Here is an 18,176-nt window from a genome sequence, read left to right as displayed (position 1 = left end):
TCACCCCCTCGACAGGAGCAAATTCCTGCAAGGCAGGACATTTTAAACGTGTAGTGTATTTGAGGTTTTAAAAAAACCTTCTGAAGCTTGTAATTTCCACTTTGAAATGTCAGAATTTCAACCCCTACAAAAATGTCCATTCATTATAACCCACAGAACAATTTACATTTCCTCTTCCTGCAGGATTACTATCCTGCTGTAGCATACAGGCTCAAAGATCCTACATCTGTAGGTAGACATTGTTAACACATTATTATTAGATAGCCCAGCAATGTCATTCTAATAAAATGGAAATAATGCCAGATGCTAGTCTCAGATGGTATACTGTCATTGTCTTATGTCAGGTGGTGGCACCCCTAGGCGCCTCTCGTCGCGCTGGCGAATATTTGCTCTATCTGACATAGGAGAATGGGTATAGTGTCTCAGATACTGGTAAACTACTTATGATGTCGTCATGATATGAACACTTGACTACACAAATGGTCCTTCAACCCTTGCATGCACTCTTTTCAAGTCCATGGTTGATTGCCGTAAATTAATAATGAATTGCATCACTTAATAGGAACAAAGGCAGGCTCACTGATATGAACATTGTCCGGAACTACGGGGATTAATTGCCGAGAGGACCAGGATAATCTCTTGTGTTTTTCCCAGACATATGTCTCCAATTAATGTGCTCTTTTTGAAGGCAGACTCGGAGGTCTGTAAGCACAATACTTTGGGAATTTCACTTCAAAGTAGATGACTAATTTAGTCTCTCTTGAAGTATGTAGACGTTAGAGATGGTTTTAATCATGTTGTTCAATTTAAAACTTCATGTCAGACACAACTTTGAATCAACTTTGACATTTTGAATAGATAACTGGTGGAAAACTGTTTCTAAAAAGCAATATTTCACGAATAATCTATCCACCATCATCAGAGATAGAATATAAAGTCTCTGCACACATTCATTACTTTCGGAGCGAACACACAGCAGGCTTCTCCTCTGTTTTGGGAATTAGTCTTTTTGGAGCGAATCTTGTATTTTTCTCCATTGCTAACTGAGAGATTGAGAGAGAGAGGGGAAGATGTACTTAGCAAGAGTCCCTTTGAGACCAAGTTCTCTTTTGCAAGGGAGTCCTGCATCTTACCGTTACACAACAAATTACACATACACTCTTAAAAAGAAAAAGTCCCTGGAGTATTCAAATTTTCAAATTGAAAGTGAACTGTGGGGGAACCCCTATAAATTCTTCGAATAACCCTCTAAAAGGGTTCTTCAAAGAACCCCTTTTAATGGATCCTCTAATAACCTTTTTGGGTACATTTTTGAATTACCCCCCCGTTATTATTATTATTATTAATGATAATAATATGCATAACAATAACAACAATAACACAATTTTTTAGATCTCAGTGTTTGTTTTCATTTTAGTGGCAAAGCAGAATAAAAAAATCTACATTTGAAGTAAACTCCCAGCAGAGCCCCAAGTCCAATGGATATATCCTCTGGCGTGTTGATGTTAATGTGTTGATGTTCTCCGTATCTATAGCCAGAATGATTTTGCAGAACATGGTGATCAAACAGGTTGCCTGTTATATTCATCAGAGGTGTAGGGAACATGAAGTCTGTGGATCCCCAAAAATGTAATTATAAGCACACAACAGTATTCATACCTTGGTTTTTGAGGTGAATGTGAATGAAAAAACCTGTTTTGATAATAGTTGTCATACACATACCATGTCCATAATGTAGAGGATAGACGGTACCACCATAAAACAATATACATTTAGATCATACAAGGCACAAACCTTAACTTAAATTGAGATCTTTAAATGTTTCAGTTAAGTGCCTTCACCTACTGTCCTTTCAAATTCAAATCCAAAATGTTCAGTTGAGCAGTTAGGTTCCTGCAAGAACACCCACCAACTAAGGAGGTTCCTCGATGAACCCCACCTCCTATGGGGTTCGTGGAAGAACCTTTTGGGGACGTTTTCAGTGCCAAGAACTTCGAGGATCTTAGAAGAACCCTTGTTGAACCCCTGATTTTTAGAGAGTAGGAAATGCACCAGAACATTTTAAACGAACATACTGTACAAAGAGAACACAAACGTACAAAACACACTCATGAAAAACAATCACATTCCTCAATCAACACTCTGAACTACCTGAAAGACACCAACACATCCAGTTGCAGGGATGTGAATGTAGACTGGGGTATGCCCAGCGCACACCAGTACGCGTCTTGCATACGGGAAAAGAAAAAAGGGGGAAAGAAGGAGCCTTTTATCCGAGCATGTTGCAAATCCATATATCTTGAGGAAATTGGTATTGAGACTGGAAGTGAGCGGAACTCTCAACCCATTGAAAAGACGGAGTGAGAGAGTGAGAGAGTGAGAGATTGAGAGTGAGATGTAAATCAAACGTGGACTGGAGTATGCACAGTGCACACCAGCAAGTGTAACCGACTGTATACGAGCAAAGAACAAGAGGGAAAGAAGAAGCACTCATTTCACACAAGCACATTCCCAATACATCTTGAGTGAACTGAGAATTGATTGGAAGGGAGCGGAAGTGTATAGGAATAAGGGAAGATGACTAGAGACAGAAGCTGATGTGTGGCATTGCTCCCCTGCTGCTTGAGTGGCGCTCGTCATGTATATGCACATATTTGGGGTTATTTACCTCAATCCTTCAGGCTGGCTCACAGGCACATCGCACTGCTGGAGGCACACTACCGTTGTCTGGCAACCCTGGATCAAAGAGCACTGCTGTGTGGCTCGCACATTAGGGACCGGGTCCCTGAGAACCAAGCTGCAGAGCTGACAGAGACCCTCTCCGAAGAAAACAACCCCACATCTGTCCTTGTGCTTCCTTTGTATCATGCACTGTTCTGTACTGTTACCCTGTAAAACCATAATGGGATTAGGCTATTATTTTTTATAACAGATAACACTGTGAGTGAGAATGGCTTAGTACAAGAATACAGCTGAACACAAAATCCACCATTGCAGATTGTGTCTCCAAGCACCCCTGGAGCTGGTTTGAGTATAATACTCATTGCACTCTCTCTTCGTCCTTAGCCTACCTGTATGATTAAAGACAACCTTTTCTCTCTTTCCTAAATATGACTTCCGACGGACATACTCCCAGTCAGCTGCCCTTTCACGGCTGGGAAACGGGCAGAAAATGGGGATCAATGAAATTGGATCCCCGTCTCCTCCTTATTAATTCAGTTGAAAATAACTTGATTCCAGCTTTTGTCCTTTGGCAGATTTGATGGAAATTCACGATTCTCAGTTACCATTGTATCTCTACTGTAAGAGCAGACAGCTGTTGCATATTAATTGGCACAATAGTTTCATAATTTCATCTATGTACTTTTGACTGTCTATGAAATATTAACCATTAGCTCTTGCACCAAGCATATGAAAATGGTCTCGTGAGACGTAAAAACAAAACATCTGCATGAATCGATAAGATATGTCCTATGAAATTTTAAAACTGTATTTGGTTTGTATTTGTATTTATTATGGATCCCCATTAGCTGCTGCCAAGGCTGCCAAGGCAGCAGCTACTCTTCCTGGGGTCTAGCAAAATTAAGGCAGTTATACCATTTTTAAAACATTACAATACATTCACAACAGATTTCTCAACACATTAAGTGTGTGCCCTCAAGCCCTTACTCCACTACCACATATCTACAACGCAAAACCATGTGTACGTGTATGTATAGCGCGTATATTGTCATGTTTGTGTATGCATGTGTCTGTGCCTATGTTTGTGTTACTTCACAGTCCCCGCTGTTCCATAAGGTGTATTTGTACCTGCTTTTTAAAAACAAGAGTGGTATAGTCAGGTAAATTATCACTTTATTTCTATGGCCAATTGTTACACCCAAGTTCTCAACTGAGTCATTTAAGAAATTGTTAAATGTTGGGGCTATTTTGGCTTGGTTGATAAGACCAATAAAAACGTTGGCTTTGGGCTTTCGAAACTTGTTTAGAACTTTATTGCACAGATCCTTAAAAATCCTCAAGGCAGTACTTAGATCTGTTTTCAGAGCAGTTTTGAGGACAAAGTATCTATGCTTCATGAGACTCCATAACTGCTCATAGAACCAGGCTAAGTAACTTTTTTTGCAGCCATTCACAGTTTTCTTCATGAATTTGTCCTTTACACCAGTAATTGTAACAATAAAGTTTAAATTATTATTCTAAATCTTCAGTGGCCAGCAAGTCACTCCAGTTTGTTTGTTTCAATTCTTCCTCAAACTTAGCCAGATACTTCTTAGGTATTCTGTAGGAGACTTGCTTTTTGTCTTGTCTGTACATTATTCTGTTTTTGGTTAGCTTCCTGGTAATCAGAGTCTGGTTATGATCTGATATTCGTGTAATAAATGTAAATGATTTTGTAATCCTTTCTGGTTTGTTGCTGAAAATAAGATCAATCTGAGTTTTTGAAGAATGTGTGATTCTAGTTCGTCCATTTTTCATCTGGGTAAAGTCACATTGACTAGTGATTTCCTTGAGCTTTTTTGTAATTCATTTTATCAGCCCAGTTAAAGTTAAAATCACCAAATTGGTGTCAAGTTGTTTTAGTATTGCTTTAAAATATTCATAGAAGATGTTGTTTGATAATGGTTGGCGGTATATGCCAACAACAGTGAATTACATTTGTAGTGACAGTGTTATTGTTACTGCAATACATTCCATTTCCATTGTGCGGGTGAATTCAAGTTGGGTGCATTTAATGCAGCCCCCCGCCACGCTCATTTGTATTTTTTTTCTGCAAACATTGTACCTCAGCATAACATAAGCAGCCTCAGGTGATTTTTCGGATAACCATGTTTCAGATAAACAAAGGAAATCCACATTTGAATAAGTTCAACCTTTTTCAATCTGATCAGTTTTTTAGGTGATGCTTCTGATGTTCAAATGACCCCCGAGCAATCCTTTTGGTTTCGCCCCAGGTTCCCAGAGAACTTTTGCATGGTTCATTGTTTGAAAGAGGGTGGGATCACCTTTTTCATGCTGGAACTCCCAGTGATATTTTGTTTGTTTAACGAGTTTATATGGATGGTGCTTAGTGTGTCTGATATGGGGGATGAAGTTTGCGTGTCTGATGCAATATGGATATTACCAGAGGTGTGGACTCAAGTCACATGACTTGGACTCGAGTCAGACTGTAGTCACAAATATGATGACTTGTAACTCGACTTTGACTTTAACACCAATGACTCATAACTTGGACTTGAGCCTTTTGACTCGAACTGACTTGATACCCTCCCCAAGCCCAAATATTAAAAATTATGCTATTAAAAAAAGTGTGCACCCCATAAACTCTTCATTTAACAGATTACAGTTTGAATCGGACAGCAGCCAATCAAATTGTGCCAGCTGAGAAAAAGTTTCAAGTGGCAATGCAGAGGAATGCCGGTGGGTGATTTCAGTCTGAGCCCTTGGAAAGATGATATCCAAAATTATTATTTTCGGATATAAAGACTACGCTGTAGTCAACAAAAAATGGATTGCAACTTGCAAAACATGCGGGAAGAAAATTACAGACGGAGGCGCAACAATTTCCAACTTTGTTCGACATTTGAAGCTGCACAAAGAACAGTAAGTCGTGGCTAATATAGCCGACAGCTATAGGTAGGTAGGTTGGCCGATTGTGTACAGGCCTATATCGCCCGATTGCACCCCATAGCGATCCTCGATAGTCGATCGCTATGGGGGGTCTTCTCATGGCTACCCATGTATTTCCATGTAAAAATGTTTATTTGGATAAAAATAAATATATATATATATTAACGCATTCATGATTTGCATAAATGTAATATACTAACTATTACTCTTGATAAAAATATGAAATTGTATTACATTTGGTGAAGAGCACATTATGACTTGTTTAGGACTCGAAACTCAAAATGTAGGACTTGAGACTTGACTCGGACTTGCTTGTCTTGATTTGGGACTTGACTTGAGTGCTAAGACTTGAGACTTACTTGTGACTGGATAGTGACTGGATATTACGCTGGGGTAACTCCGCCACCGTTGACAGTAGTCCCACTGGTAGATGATTACCTTGACCGGCGGTGAGAACGCCCGGGGAGGAGCGTCCGTCTGTGGGGCCTGGATTCATCTAGACATCCCCGGCGAGCAGTAGTATTGTCATCAGGTAGGTGAGTAGATGTCTGTAGGGCCGGACTGGCCTCGCTCGTCCCGCTGTGCTTGTACATTTGGTCAGTGCGTTGGCTCGGCCGTTGTTTGGAAAAGATTAATAAATAACTTGTTGGCTAGGTGAATTTGGAGTAATGCATTGACTGGACTTATGTTCCGGACTCCAACAGCAAACACTGAAACAATTTGCAATGCAAACACATAGGTTGTAAAAAAAAAAATTTAGGCAAAAATCATCATGATACAGTTGAAGTCGGAAGTTTACATACACCTAAGCCAAATACATTTAAACTCAGTTTTTCACAATTCCTGACATTTAATCCCAGTAAAAATTCCCTGTTCTAGGTCAGTTAGGATCACCACTTCATTTTAAGAATGTGAAATGTCAAAATAATAGTAGAGAGAATTATTTATTTCAGCTTTTATTTATTTCATCACATTCCCAGTGGGTCAGAAGTTTACATAAACTCAATTAGTATTTGGTTGCATTGCCTTTAAATAGTTTAACTTGGGTCAAACGTTTCGGGTAGCCGTCCACAAGCTTCCCACAATAAGTTGGGTGAATTTTGGCCCATTCCTCCTGACAGAGCTGGTGTAACTGAGTCAGGTTTGTAGGCCTTCTTACTCGCACACAATTTTTCAGTTCTGCCCACAAATGTTCTATAGGTTTGAGGTCAGAGCTTTGTGATGGCCACTCCAATACCTTGACTTTGTTGTCCTGAAGCCATTTTGCCACAACTTTTGAAATATACTTGAGGTCATTGTCCATTTGGAAGACCCATTTGCAACCAAGCTTAAACTTCCTGACTGATGTCTTGAAATGTTTCTTCAATATATCCACATAATTTTTGTTCCTCATGATGCCATCTATTCTGTGAAGTGCACCAGTCCCTCCTGCAGCAAAGCACCCCCACAACATGATGCTGCCACACCTGTGCTTCACAGTTGGGATGGTGTTCATCCCAACTGTGTTGTAAAGCTCATCAAATATACTACCTTCCTTCAGACTCGACAAAACAGCATATAACAGTGTGTGTGTCTGTTTGCTGCATGCATGGGTACATATTCTCCGAGCTATAGGCACTCTTTACATGCACTACTTTGCTGACACAAACTAGGTCCAGCAGAGACACTTGTGTAGTTTATTATTTCTCTGTTTTGCTCTCTTCCGTGTTCCGGAAGCTAGAGTGGAAACCGGTCGCATTCCGCTTCGCTCCTCAGGTAGTATCACATTTTCACATTCTCATTTCATTTCATTACAGTACAACGGTTTGATTTGTTTAATCTTAGCTAGCTACTTAGCCGTCTTTGTATCAAAGATAATTGCGTAGCTAGCCAGCTATTCTTCGTTCTTTTAACGTAACTTTTAACGTAACGTAGTCAACACTGCTACCTAGCCAGCTAGCCACCGAACAGCAACACTGTAGTAACTATTACATTCAACGGAACGACTCGATTAGTGTAGTGTTAGCTAGCTACATAGTTGTCTTTGCTGTCTTTGTTTCTAAGATAACTGCGTAGTTTAGACTAATTCGGTTAGCTAGCCAGCTATTTTTCGTCCTTTTAACGTAACGTAACGTAGTCAACACTGCTCGCTAGCCAGCTAGCCACCGAATAGCAACACTGTAGAAACTATTACATTCAACGGATCAACGGAACGATTGATTAGTGTAGTGTTAGCTAGCTACATAGTTGTCTTTGCTGTCCTTGTATCTAAGACAATTGTGTAGTTTATACTAATTAACGAGCCAGTTACCGAGGTTACATAGCTAGCTACCGAGGTTACCTAGCCAGCGACACTCTCAAACAAAGTCAACAACGCAGCCACTGCTAGCTAGCCCACTTCCGCAGTACTGTATCATTTTAATAATTTTGGTCAATAAGATTTCTGCAACGCAAGCTTAACTTTCGGAACATTCGAAACGTGTAGTTCACTTGTCATTCCAATCTCCTTTGCATTAGCGTAGCCTCTTCTGTAGCCTGTCAACTATGTGTCTGTCTATCCCTGTTCTCTCCTCTCTGCACAGACCATACAAACGCTTCACACCGCGTGGCCGCGGCAACCCTAACCTGGTGGTCCCAGCGCGCACCACCCACGTGGAGTCCCAGGTCTCCGGCAGCCTCTGGAACTGCCGATCTGCGGCCAACAAGGCAGAGTTCATCTCAGCCTATGCTTCCCTCCAGTCCCTCGACTTCTTGGCACTGACGGAAACATGGATCACCACAGATAACACTGCTACTCCTACTGCTCTCTCCTCGTCTGCCCACGTGTTCTCGCACACCCCGAGAGCTTCTGGTCAGCGGGGTGGCGGCACCGGGATCCTCATCTCTCCCAAGTGGTCTTTCTCCCTTTCTCCCCTTACCCATCTGTCTATCGCCTCCTTTGAATTCCATGCTGTCACAGTTACCAGCCCTTTCAAGCTTAACATCCTTATCATTTATCGCCCTCCAGGTTCCCTTGGAGAGTTCATCAATGAGCTTGATGCCCTGATAAGCTCCTTTCCTGAGGACGGCTCACCTCTCACAGTTCTGGGTGACTTTAACCTCCCCACGTCTACCTTTGACTCATTCCTCTCTGCCTCCTTCTTTCCACTCCTCTCCTCTTTTGACCTCACCCTCTCACCTTCCCCCCCTACTCACAAGGCAGGCAATACGCTTGACCTCATCTTTACTAGATGCTGTTCTTCCACTAACCTCATTGCAACTCCCCTCCAAGTCTCCGACCACTACCTTGTATCCTTTTCCCTCTCGCTCTCATCCATCACTTCCCACACTGCCCCTACTCGGATGGTATCGCGCCGTCCCAACCTTCGCTCTCTCTCCCCCGCTACTCTCTCCTCTTCCATCCTATCATCTCTTCCCTCTGCTCAAACCTTCTCCAACCTATCTCCTGATTCTGCCTCCTCAACCCTCCTCTCCTCCCTTTCTGCATCCTTTGACTCTCTATGTCCCCTATCCTCCAGGCCGGCTCGGTCCTCCCCTCCTGCTCCGTGGCTCGACGACTCATTGCGAGCTCACAGAACAGGGCTCCGGGCAGCCGAGCGGAAATGGAGGAAAACTCGCCTCCCTGCGGACCTGGCATCCTTTCACTCCCTCCTCTCTACATTTTCCTCTTCTGTCTCTGCTGCTAAAGCCACTTTCTACCACTCTAAATTCCAAGCATCTGCCTCTAACCCTAGGAAGCTCTTTGCCACCTTCTCCTCCCTCCTGAATCCTCCTCCCCCTCCTCCCCCCTCCTCCCTCTCTGCAGATGACTTCGTCAACCATTTTGAAAAGAAGGTCGACGACATCCGATCCTCGTTTGCTAAGTCAAACGACACCGCTGGTTCTGCTCACACTGCCCTACCCTGTGCTCTGACCTCTTTCTCCCCTCTCTCTCCAGATGAAATCTCGCGTCTTGTGACGGCCGGCCGCCCAACAACCTGCCCGCTTGACCCTATCCCCTCCTCTCTTCTCCAGACCATTTCCGGAGACCTTCTCCCTTACCTCACCTCGCTCATCAACTCATCCTTGACCGCTGGCTACGTCCCTTCCGTCTTCAAGAGAGCGAGAGTTGCACCCCTGCTGAAAAAACCTACACTCGATCCCTCCGATGTCAACAACTACAGACCAGTATCCCTTCTTTCTTTTCTCTCCAAAACTCTCGAACGTGCCGTCCTTGGCCAGCTCTCCCGCTATCTCTCTCAGAATGACCTTCTTGATCCAAATCAGTCAGGTTTCAAGACTAGTCATTCAACTGAGACTGCTCTTCTCTGTATCACGGAGGCGCTCCGCACTGCTAAAGCTAACTCTCTCTCCTCTGCTCTCATCCTCCTAGACCTATCGGCTGCCTTCGATACTGTGAACCATCAGATCCTCCTCTCCACCCTCTCCGAGTTGGGCATCTCCGGCGCGGCCCACGCTTGGATTGCGTCCTACCTGACAGGTCGCTCCTACCAGGTGGCGTGGCGAGAATCTGTCTCCTCACCACGTGCTCTCACCACTGGTGTCCCCCAGGGCTCTGTTCTAGGCCCTCTCCTATTCTCGCTATACACCAAGTCACTTGGCTCTGTCATAACCTCACATGGTCTCTCCTATCATTGCTATGCAGACGACACACAATTAATCTTCTCCTTTCCCCCTTCTGATGACCAGGTGGCGAATCGCATCTCTGCATGTCTGGCAGACATATCAGTGTGGATGACGGACCACCACCTCAAGCTGAACCTCGGCAAGACGGAGCTGCTCTTCCTCCCGGGGAAGGACTGCCCGTTCCATGATCTCGCCATCACGGTTGACAACTCCATTGTGTCCTCCTCCCAGAGCGCTAAGAACCTTGGCGTGATCCTGGACAACACCCTGTCGTTCTCAACTAACATCAAGGCGGTGGCCCGTTCCTGTAGGTTCATGCTCTACAACATCCGCAGAGTACGACCCTGCCTCACACAGGAAGCGGCGCAGGTCCTAATCCAGGCACTTGTCATCTCCCGTCTGGATTACTGCAACTCGCTGTTGGCTGGGCTCCCTGCCTGTGCCATTAAACCCCTACAACTCATCCAGAACGCCGCAGCCCGTCTGGTGTTCAACCTTCCCAAGTTCTCTCACGTCACCCCGCTCCTCCGCTCTCTCCACTGGCTTCCAGTTGAAGCTCGCATCCGCTACAAGACCATGGTGCTTGCCTACGGAGCTGTGAGGGGAACGGCACCTCAGTACCTTCAGGCTCTGATCAGGCCCTACACCCAAACAAGGGCACTGCGTTCATCCACCTCTGGCCTGCTCGCCTCCCTACCACTGAGGAAGTACAGTTCCCGCTCAGCCCAGTCAAAACTGTTCGCTGCTCTGGCACCCCAATGGTGGAACAAACTCCCTCACGACGCCAGGACAGCGGAGTCAATCACCACCTTCCGGAGACACCTGAAACCCCACCTCTTCAAGGAATACCTAGGATAGGATAAAGTAATCCTTCTGGCCCCCCCCCCCCTTAAAAGATTTAGATGCACTATTGTAAAGTGGTTGTTCCACTGGATGTCATAAGGTGAATGCACCAATTTGTAAGTCGCTCTGGATAAGAGCGTCTGCTAAATGACTTAAATGTAAATGTAATGTTCTTCTGCTGGCAAGCCTCCCCCTTTTTCCTCCAAACAAAACGATGGCCATTATGGCCAAACAGTTCCATTTTTGTTTCATCAGACCAGAGGACATTTCTCAAAAAAGTACGATCTTTGTCTCCATGTGCAGTTGCAAAACGTAGTTTGGCTTTTTTTATGGCGGTTTTGGAGCAGTGGCTTCTTCCTTGCTGAGCGGCCTTTCAGGTTATGTCGATATAGGACTCGTTTTACTGTGGATATAGATACTTGTGTACCTGTTTCCTCCAGCATCTTCACAAGGTCCTTTGCTGTTGTTCTGGGATTGATTTGCACTTTTCGCACCAAAGTTTGTTCATCTCTAGGAGACAGAACGTGTCTCCTTCCTGAGCGGTATGTCGGCTGTGTGGTCCCATGGTGTTTATAGTTGCGTACTATTGTTTGTATAGATGAACGTGGTACCTTCAGGCATTTGGAAATTGCTTCCAAGGATGAACCAGACTTGTGGAGGTCTACACTTTGTTTTCTGAGGTCTTGGCTGATTTCTTTAAATTTTTCCATGATGTCAAGCAAAGAGGCACTGAGTTTGAAGGTAGGCCTTGAAATACATCCACAGGTACACCTCCAATTGACTCAAATGATGTCAATTAGCCTACCAGAAGCTTCTAAAGCATGACATCATTTTCTGGAATTTTCCAAGCTGTTTAAAGGCACAGTCAACTTAGTGTATGTAAACTTCTGACTCACTGGAATTGTGATACAGTGAATTATAAGTGAAATAATCTGTCTGTAAACAATTGTATGGAAAATGACTTGTGTAATGCACAAAGTAGATGTACTAACTAACTTGCCAAAACTATAGTTTGTTAACAAGAAATGTGTGGAGTGGTTGAAAAATTAGTTTTGCATTTTGTTTAGTTTGCAAAATGTCAAACTTCTCGCCATAAAGAGCTCGACTTAGACCTTGATTTCAGCTGCTACACATGTTCATTAAGAAATGCTAGCAGCCTACAGGCTGTCGCCAATTTATGAACTCCAGGAGATAGTTGTCCTCCTTTTATTTTATGTATTTTTTATTTCACCTTTATTTAACCAGGTAGGTCAGTTGAGAACAAGTTCTCATTTACTGCGACCAAGATAAAGCAAAGCGTTGTGACAAAAACAACAACACAGAGTTACACATAAACAAACGTACAGTCAATAACACAATAGAAAAATCTATGTACAGTGTGCGCAAATGTAGAAGAGTAGGGAGGTAAGGCAATAAATAGGCCATAGAGGCGAAATAATTCCAATTTAGCATTTACACTGGAGTGATAGATGTGCAGATGATGACGTGCAAGTAGAGATACTGGGGTGCAAAAGAGCAAGAGGATAAATAACAATATGGGGATGAGGTAGTTGGGTGTGCTATTTACAGATTGGCTCCTACACTGAGCCAAGACACAACTTCATATGCAGATCGATGTCTCCCATCTATGGACCTCACATGACTGGGCAGAGGTGCAGGCATGGGTGGGCCCACTGGGGAGCCAGGCCCAGCCAATCAGAATGAGTTTTTCCACACAAAATAGCTTTATTACAGACAGAAATACTCCTCCACTTTACATGTTGGGTTTATATTTTTGTTCAGTGTAGTGGCAAATAAACCTGGTAAATATCTTGCAGCTCTCATAAAATTAGTCCATGCTAAACCAGTTATAATTTAAGAAGATTAAAAAAAGTGGTAATTAGAAACAATGCGATTAATGACAATTTTAAAAGCTTCTATGAAATGTATATAAATTAGAACTAAACAACATTTAGTTGTCCTATAGCCTTCTTAGATTCCATAACTCTGAAGCAATTATCAGTAGACAAAAAGTAATCACTAAAAACAGAGATCAACTAAGAATAGATATTAGATACTGTTAAAACATTCACACGGAGAAAAGCACCAGGAATCGATGGCCAACCATAGAATTCTATTCAACATTTTGGCACAAAGTAGCCCCCCTATTTACACATGTCACTCAATTCAGTCCTTCCTAGTTTCATATATCAAACAGTTATTTCAGGAAAATCTGGAGAGTCCCCTGCGGATTATAGACACATAAGTTTAATAAATTGTGACAATTGTCACGTTCCTGACCTTATTTCCTTTGTTTAGTCTTTGTTTAGTTGGTCAGGACGTGAGCTGGGTGGGCATTCTATGTTTTGTGTTTCTATGTTGGGTTTGTTGTTTGGCCTAATATGGTTCTCAATCAGAGGCAGGTGTTTGTCATTGTCTCTGATTGGGAACCATATTAAGGTAGCCTGTTTTCACTGTTTGTTTGTGGGTGATTGTTCCTGTTCCTGATCCAGTGTTTAGTGTTCCTGTTCCAGTGTTTAGCGTTCCTTTTTTTGTCGGTTTGTTGTTTTGTTCGGTGTTTAAGTATTTTCCCATTAAATATGGATGATATTCACGCTGCATCTTGGTCCTCCTCTCTTTCACCCGAAGACAGTCGTTACAGAATCACCCACCAAACTCGCACCAAGCAGCGTGGTAACGGGCAGCAGCGGCAGCAGCGATGTCAGGAGGAATAGATTTGGGAAGACGTGTTGGACGGAAAGGGTTGCTACACATGGAAGGAGATCCTGGCTGGAAGGGATCGCCTTCCATGGGAACAGGTGGAGGCAGCTAGGAGAGCGGAGGCAGCTGCGAATGGGAACCGGTGTTACGAGGGAACACGGCTTGCAAGGAAGCCCAAGAGGAAACCCCCAAAATGTCTTGGGGGGGGGGGGGGGGGGGCTAAAGGGGAGTGTGGCGAAGTCAGGTAGGAGACCTGCGCCAACTTCCCGGCTTACCGTGGAGAGCGAGAGTACGGGCAGACACCGTGTTATGCGGAAGAGCGCACGGTGTCTCCTGTACGTGTGCATAGCCCGGTGCGGTACATCCCAGCTCCACGTATCGGCCGGGCTAGAGTGGGCATTGAGCCAGGTGCCATGAAGCCGGCTCAACGCATCTGGTCTCCAGTGCGTCTCCTCGGGCCGGCGTACATGGCACCAGCCTTACGCATGGTGTCCCCGGTTCGCCAGCACAGCCCGGTGCGGGCTATTCCACCTCGCCGCACTGGCCTGGCTACGGGGAGCATTCAACCAGGTAAGGTTGGGCAGGCTCGGTGCTCAAGAGCTCCAGTAAGCCTTCACGGTCCGGTATATCCGGTGCCACCTCCTCGCCCCAACCCAGTACCACCAGTGCCAACACCATGCACCAGGATTCCTGTGCGTCTTCAGAGCCCTGTTCCTCCTCCACGCACTCGCCCTGTGGTGCGTGTCTCCAGCCCGGTACCACCAGTTCCCGGCACCACGCACTAAGCCTCCTGTGCGTCTCCAGAGCCCTGTACGACCTGTTGCTGCTCCCCGCACTAGCCTTGAGGTGCGTGTCCCTAGCCCGGTACCACCAGTTCCGGCACCACGCACCAGGCATACTGTGCGCCTCAGCAGGCCAGAGTCTGCCGTCTGCCCAGCGCCGCCTGCGCTGCCTGTCTGCCCAGCGCCGCCTGCGCTGCCCGTCTGCCCAGCGCCGTCTGAGCTGCCCGTCTGCCCAGCGCCGTCTGAGCTGCCCGTCTGCCCAGCGCCGTCTGAGCTGCCCGTCTGCCCAGCGCCGTCTGAGCTGCCCGTCTGCCCAGCGCCGTCTGAGCTGCCCGTCTGCCCAGCGCCGTCTGAGCTGCCCGTCTGCCCAGCGCCGTCTGAGCTGCCCGTCTGCCCAGCGCCGTCTGAGCTGCCCGTCTGCCCAGCGCCGTCTGACCTGCCCGTCTGCCCAGCGCCGTCTGACCTGCCCGTCTGCCCAGCGCCGTCTGAGCCGCCCGTCTGTCCTGACCCTTCACAGCCGCCCGTCAGTCAGGAGCCTTCAGAGCCGCCCGTCAGTCAGGAGCCACTAGAGCCGTCCGTCAGTCAGGAGCCGCTAGAGCCGTCCGTCAGTCAGGAGCCGCTAGAGCCGTCCGTCAGTCAGGAGCCGCCAGAGCCGCCCGCCGGACAGGAGCCGCCAGAGCCGCCCGCCGGACAGGAGCCGCCAGAGCCGCCCGCCGGACAGGAGCCGCCAGAGCCGCCCGCCGGCCAGGAGCCGCCAGAGCCGCCCGCCGGCCAGGACCTGCCAGAGCCGTCAGTCGGCCAGGACCTGCCAGAGCCGTCAGTCGGCCAGGACCTGCCAGAGCCGTCAATCAGTCCAGAGCTGCCCCTCTGTCCAGAGGCGCCCATCAGTACAGTGGGGTTATTTTGGTGGGTCGTCATTAGGAGGAGGCCACGGAAGCGGGAATTAACTATGGTGGGGTGGGGGCCACATTCAGCGCAAGAGTCGCCACCGTGGATAGATGCCCACCCAGACCCTCCCCTATAGGTTCAGGTTTTGCGGCCGGAGTCCGCACCTTGGGGGGGGGGGGGGGGGTACTGTCACGTTCCTGACCTTATTTCCTTTGTTTAGTTTTTGTTTAGTTGGTCAGGACGTGAGCTGGGTGGGCATTCTATGTTTTGTGTTTCTATGTTGGATTTGTTGTTTGGCCTAATATGGTTCTCAATCAGAGGCAGGTGTTTGTCATTGTCTCTGATTGGGAACCATATTAAGGTAGCCTGTTTTCACTGTTTGTTTGTGGGTGATTGTTCCTGTTCCTGTTCGTGTGTTCATCTGTTCTGTGTTCCCATGTTCAGGACTGTAGCGTTTTCGGTTCCTTCTGTCAGTTTGTTGTTTTTGTTCGTCGTTTAAATATCCAAATTAAAATATGGATTATCATCACGCTGCATTTTGGTCCTCCTCTCTTTCACCCGAAGACAGCCGTTACAACAATAAAATAAAAACAAAGCATATAAGAAATAGAATGACAAATGTCTTACCAGACTTCATACAAATCAATCAAACAAGGTTTATAAAAAACCAACACTTACAAACAAATACAAGAACATATTTCAGTTTATTACAATACACAAAAAAATATGATAAAGATTTATCAACAGTGTCTGTTGATGCCAAAAAAGGCTCTTGACCATATTGACAGGCCTTTTCTATTCAAAACTTTGGAAGATTTCAACTTTCCAGCTAAAGTAATACATTTAATAAAATAATTATATAAATGTTCTAAAGCAAACATATACACAAATATTACATTATCTGATGAAATTGCTTTAGAAAGGAGCACAAGACATGGATGTCCCCTCTCCCCCCTTCTGTTCGCACTGGCAATTGAACCGCTTGCAGAAAGAATTAGACAGAACACAAACGTAACAGGTATTAGCATTGGTAAACATCAATAAAGAACAAAACGTATTTGCTGATGATCTCCTGATATACCTGACCAATTTTGAAAACTCAATGCCCCCTTTGATAAAAATATTTTCTGAATACTCAAAAATCTCAGGATACAAAATGAATGGCAATAGGAAAAGGAAAAATAATGACTCACGAGCTACAGTAATCCTTTAAGTGGACCACAAAAAAAAAAAAATGAAATACTTAGGATGCTTAATAAGTGCCAACAAACAACAAATATGTAAAGACTTTATTCCATTACTCAACAATATGAAAGCAGATCTAATTAAATTGAATAATCTTCCCATAAATCTTACAGGTAGAATAAACCTCTTTAGAATGGCATGGCTGCCAAAGTTTTGTATATATTTTCGCTAACACCGAAGACATTCTTTTAAAAAGTATACCCGGTCATAAGACTTTATATGGGCATATAAAATTCATAGAATAAAAAGGAAAGTTTTACATCTTCCTATGTCTGAGGGTGGTTTTACCCTTCCAGACCCGGAATTGTATCAACTCGCTACACAAGGCTTTAACTTACGACATATGGTTAAATGCACTAAAGAGGAACAATGGGTTCATATTTAAACTGCACATGCTCATCCCCAGAATCTTTCCACGTGTCTATTTACAAAGGATAAAGCTAAGAACATTAACAACTTCATAGTTAAGAACACTATAACAATATGGAAGACATTGAAACGTATTCTACAAGAACCAAATATCACGCCCTAAAAACACAACCTTATGGAAAAATCCTTGGATAGCTTTTCAGAATTCACAGATAAATTGGTCCACATGGAAAACGTAAATATAAAGGCATAGCAACTGAAAATTACTTGGTAACAGAAAATAAATGTATTTCCATGACAGAATTAAAAAGTAATTTTAGACTAACCAATGGAGACACTTTCGAATACATACTTAAAAGGTACATATCACAAAATATATTTTGGACATCAGAGCAACCTTGAGGGAATCCTATTTCAGTCAGAAGAGGATGTTCATATGATAGGGAAGATATACAAAACCTTGCAGAGAGCATATCCAACTGACAAAATCTTAGAAAATAATGTAAACTATTGGAACCAAGACTTAAAAATAACTGATGTTGGCACAAGAAGGATGGAAAGTTGGAGCATAACTAACAGAATTACAGTTAACAAAAATGTGTGCTTAATCCAGTATAAAATAATATATCGAATTTATTATACAAGAAAATAAATTAGCAAATTCTACAACACAACGGCAGATTCATGTCTTAAGTGTAAAACTAATAACGACTCAATAATCTCAATTCTGGGAATGCTATAAAGTTCAGAAGTTGTGGGTGGAACTAGAAAGTTGGTTGTCAGAAAAATGACAATGTAAACTTACTTTTAATCCATCTGTCTGCATATTTCAAGACATGGTGTAGTGAGATACCCAATGGACTGGAGGATTCTCTTCTCATCTTGAAAAAACAAACTAAAAACTTGGAAATCAATCAATCCGCCATCATTAACATAATGGCAAAATCCAAATATGTATTATTGAAATATTGGAATAGCATGGGCGACCGAGAAAAATAAATTGGTACAATTTAAGGCCAAGTGGCAAACAATAATGCAGGCACTAGGGATGGGGGTGTGAGCATGTGGGTCTGGGCAGATGAGAGGTAGTCATCATTTGTGTGTGTCTGTAAG

The sequence above is a fragment of the Salvelinus alpinus genome, chromosome 32, assembly GCF_045679555.1.
Source record: "Salvelinus alpinus chromosome 32, SLU_Salpinus.1, whole genome shotgun sequence".
Lineage (NCBI taxonomy): Eukaryota > Metazoa > Chordata > Actinopteri > Salmoniformes > Salmonidae > Salvelinus > Salvelinus alpinus.
This window is presented reverse-complemented; position numbering follows the sequence as displayed.